The sequence below is a fragment of the Choloepus didactylus genome, chromosome 8 (genome assembly GCF_015220235.1).
Source record: "Choloepus didactylus isolate mChoDid1 chromosome 8, mChoDid1.pri, whole genome shotgun sequence".
Taxonomy (NCBI): domain Eukaryota; kingdom Metazoa; phylum Chordata; class Mammalia; order Pilosa; family Megalonychidae; genus Choloepus; species Choloepus didactylus.
The window spans coordinates 26,279,412-26,283,290 of NC_051314.1; the positions used below are offsets into that span (position 1 = coordinate 26,279,412).

At 39.1% G+C, this 3,879-nt stretch overlaps 1 pseudogene; it reads left to right on the forward strand.

Moving 5' to 3' along the window:
• Positions 1–2,642: 2,642 nt before the first annotated feature.
• Positions 2,643–3,449, forward strand: LOC119543516 (annotated as a pseudogene).
• Positions 3,450–3,879: the final 430 nt, after the last annotated feature.

A 3,879-nucleotide genomic window follows, 5' to 3' on the forward strand; every position in this document is an offset into this window, starting at 1 on the left:
TGTTTCATCTCTCTACTCCTAGAGCCTGAATCCCAATTTGCTTTGCAACCTTGACCTTTTCCTGTGAGAGGCCAAAGGTGAGAAATGGACTAGCAATGAGCATGTTTCTTATTCTCGAAAGGCAGAAGGGGGTATAATTTAGTAGCAATGGGAATAGAGAGTGAAACAAAGGATTCAACTTCTCTGCATGACAATGTGACTTTCTGACATCATGGCAAAAGGTGCCATGCAGGTTATAAGACCATTGGGTAAACATTTTATTCCTCATTATGGGTTTGTCATTCAATAACACTGAAAATTAATGTTTGTCCTCTGGAGTTATGCTTATATGCTTGATCAAGCAGGCAAATGTGTACTACCTAGAAAATATTCAGAAAAATCAATAGGTATGACTATAATTTACACTGATGCAGTGCTCTCCAAGGAAACCAAATCTAAAAGGTTTATGGGGCTCAGGAATCTTCTGACATTTGGAGCCTCAAATCTACCTTAGCTCAGCCTCCTCTATGGGATCTGGGGTGTCAGAGATCATCTCTGTAAGTTCTAAAAAGCCCTATCTCCCACATACCTCATCTAGAATATGATTGAGATGGAATGATAACAAGTTGCAGAAAAGGATTACTGAAGGTGAGGACATCAGGGAACAAGAGTCCTCCTGGAAAGCAGGAGGTAAAATTTCCTATTAAAGAGGTTAGAAAAAATAGGTGCTTAATAAGAAATTAAAACTGCTATCACTTTAGGTAAATGTGCTGCTATCAAGATAGTAGAGCGAGACACTTCAGGATTTTATCCCACCAACCAGCTTTGAAGAACCAACAGGAACTGGCAGAAACATCTTTCTCAAAGCTCCAGAAAACAGACAAAGGGCTGCAGTAACAGGGAAAGCACTGAATCAAGAAAAAGCCTACTTAATTGATAAGATCTCATGGCACCCTGGCTGATCCTTCCCCGACTTTTTACCAGCTGACCCAGAGCCAGCCACTGTGCAGATCACTGGTCTCAGTTCTTGAGGGAGCAGAGGGACCCTCATATGCATACTTAGAGCAGGTATATCTGGCTCAATATGTCTGGTGGTGGCTTGAGGGACTCCCTATCCCAAAACTTGCCCTGCATACAAAGGCAGCTCACAGAACTCCCTTACAGAATGCTGTGGGAGAAAGTCAAGTCATACTGCCTGGGGCAAAGAACTGCTGGCTAAAAGGATATATAATGCAATGCCAAGGGCTGTGAGGGAAGTGTTTCCTATGGAAGATGGGACATTTTGAATCATATAAATGGGGAATTCCTATGGCCACACATGCATGCCCAATACAAGCCATATGTGTGGAAAGGATCAGGGAGGCCCCTACGCTTTGGCCTGGAGCTGTTCTCTAAACTCATTGTATGGATAAGCCCTGAAGGAGAGTACTTGTACAGGTCAATCTACAAAGACTGGGAAAGGTATTTTCTTTTTTTAGCTCTAATTTTTTGGTTTGTTTACTCCTGGCATTCAAGAAACCTCTGTCATAGCACTATTTGGATACAAGCTTAAGGAACAGATGCCTCAGAGTCTAAATTCCAGCAAAAACACATTAAAATATCATAATGTCCAGGTTGCAAAACAAACAAAGAAACATGAAGCAATGGGTCAGGCAAAAGAGAAGATTAAAGAAACTGTCAGTGAGGAAACCCAGACCTGGGACATTCCAGAAAAAGACTTTAAAAATGAAACTAAAAATTAGATACAAAGTTGGCTTCTGGGGTGTCAGCAATGTTGTACTCTTGACAGGTGTTTGCTCTGTAACTATTTGTTAAACTACAGTTTGAAATTTGCTCTATAACTATTGGTTAAACTGTACTTTGAAATTTATCACTTTTTTGCATATATGTTATATTTCATAATAAAAAATGTTTTAAAAAGGTCATCCTAAATATGCTCAAAGAGCATATGGACAAAGAACTAAAGGAAATAATGAAAACAATAACTGAACACAAAGGGAATAACAATAAAGAGATAGGAACTATTGAAAGGAACCAAACAGAGCTGAAGATCACAGTAACAGAAATTAACACCTCCCTAGACAGATTCAACAGCATACTGGAGCTAGTAGAAGAAAGAATTAGTGAACTTGAAGATAAGACAATTAAAATCATTTAGTCTGAGGAACACAAAGAAGAAAGAATGAAAGAAAGTGAATATATTCTGTGGAACCTGTGGACACCATCAAACATACCAATATACACTTTGTGGGAGTCCCAGACAAAGAAAAGAGAAGGGGGCATAAAGAATATTCAAAGAAATAATGACTGAAAAATTCCCAAATTTAACAAAAGACATAAATATACAACAAACTTCAAACAGAATAAACTCAAATAGACCCATGCTAGGACATTTATAATCAAACTGTCAAATGCCAAAGATAAAAAGAGGCTTCCAAAAGCCACAAGAGAGAACCAACATGTCACGTAGACGGCAGCCTCAATAAGGTATGTGTTGATTTCTCATCGGAAATCATGGAGGCAAGAAGGCAGTGGGATGACATATTTGAAGTGCTGAAGGCAAAAAAAATTGCCCATAAAGAATTCTGCATCTGTCAAAACTATCAAAAATTAGGGAGTTTTCCAGCTTGTTCTGCATGGCTCCTGTAGGCCCCATCTCAGCCATGATAATCCATGCCTTCCAGAGCAGCCACCAGGACTTCCCCTTTAAGACCTGGAGGTTGACAGCTGTCAAGACCCACATCATGAAGTCAGCAGATATGGATAAGTTAGCCAATGAGTTGTCTATTCCATCTCTCCCAGAAATGATGTTTAGAAGCAATATTTTAAGAATCCAGCATGGCTCTGGTTTGGGTACTGAGTTCAATGCTACAGATGCCTTAAGATGTGTAAGTAACTACCAAGGAATGTTCAAAGTAACCTGTGCTGAAAAGTGGCAGGAAAGCAGGATGAAAGGTGAACACTCCGAAGATGTTATTAGACCATATGATTGGACCTATGCAACAGATTATAAGGGAGCATTACTTGGAGAATCACTTAAGTTAAAGGTTGTACCTACAACAGATCATATAGATACAGAGAAACTGAAAGCCAGAAAACAGATTAAGCTTTTTGATGAAGTTCTCCTGTTTGAGGATGAACGTCAGAATCATGGAGTTTCAAGCCTGAGTGTGAAAATTAGAGTAATGCCTTCTAGCTTTTTCCTGCTATAATGGTTTTTCTTGAGAATTGATGGGGTGAATGACACGAGCCTTTACCAGGAGGCTGACAAGACCTATATGTTATGAGAATATACATTATGAGAGAGCAAAATTGCTAATTTAATGTATGTTTCACCTTTCCTCTTCACAGAACCTAATGAAATGCCCCAGTATTTACCAATAAAAGAGGCCATTTGTGAGAAGCTTATATTTCCAGAAAGAATCAATCCTAACCCTGCAGACTCACAAGAAAGTACACGTGTGGAATAGAATGGGATACAACATATACTCACCATGGAATCTGACTGGAGACCTTGGCTGTTAGTAGTGGGTTATCTTTATTATGAGAATTAATTGCCTTGTTTATGTACAGATTTTCTGTAGCCTTAAAAGAAAAATAATAAAAGATTGTTGCAGGCAAATATCACTCAACTAATTGCTGTTTGTACTGTCTATCTTCACATTCATATCCCAGGTTTATATTTTCTGGAGTTAAATTTGGATTTCTAAATTGGCACAAAGTGGTACCTCAGCAGTAGTGATATGTGTCTGTCTCAATGAGCAGTGGGCGTACTCTGCTTGCATCAGGAAACACTGTCTTCTACCATGAGGAAGTTAACTTAAACCTCTGAATCACAACACCTTGTGACTTTCATATGATTCCTTGATTGTGCATGTCGAGTGAGGTACTGGCTCTTCA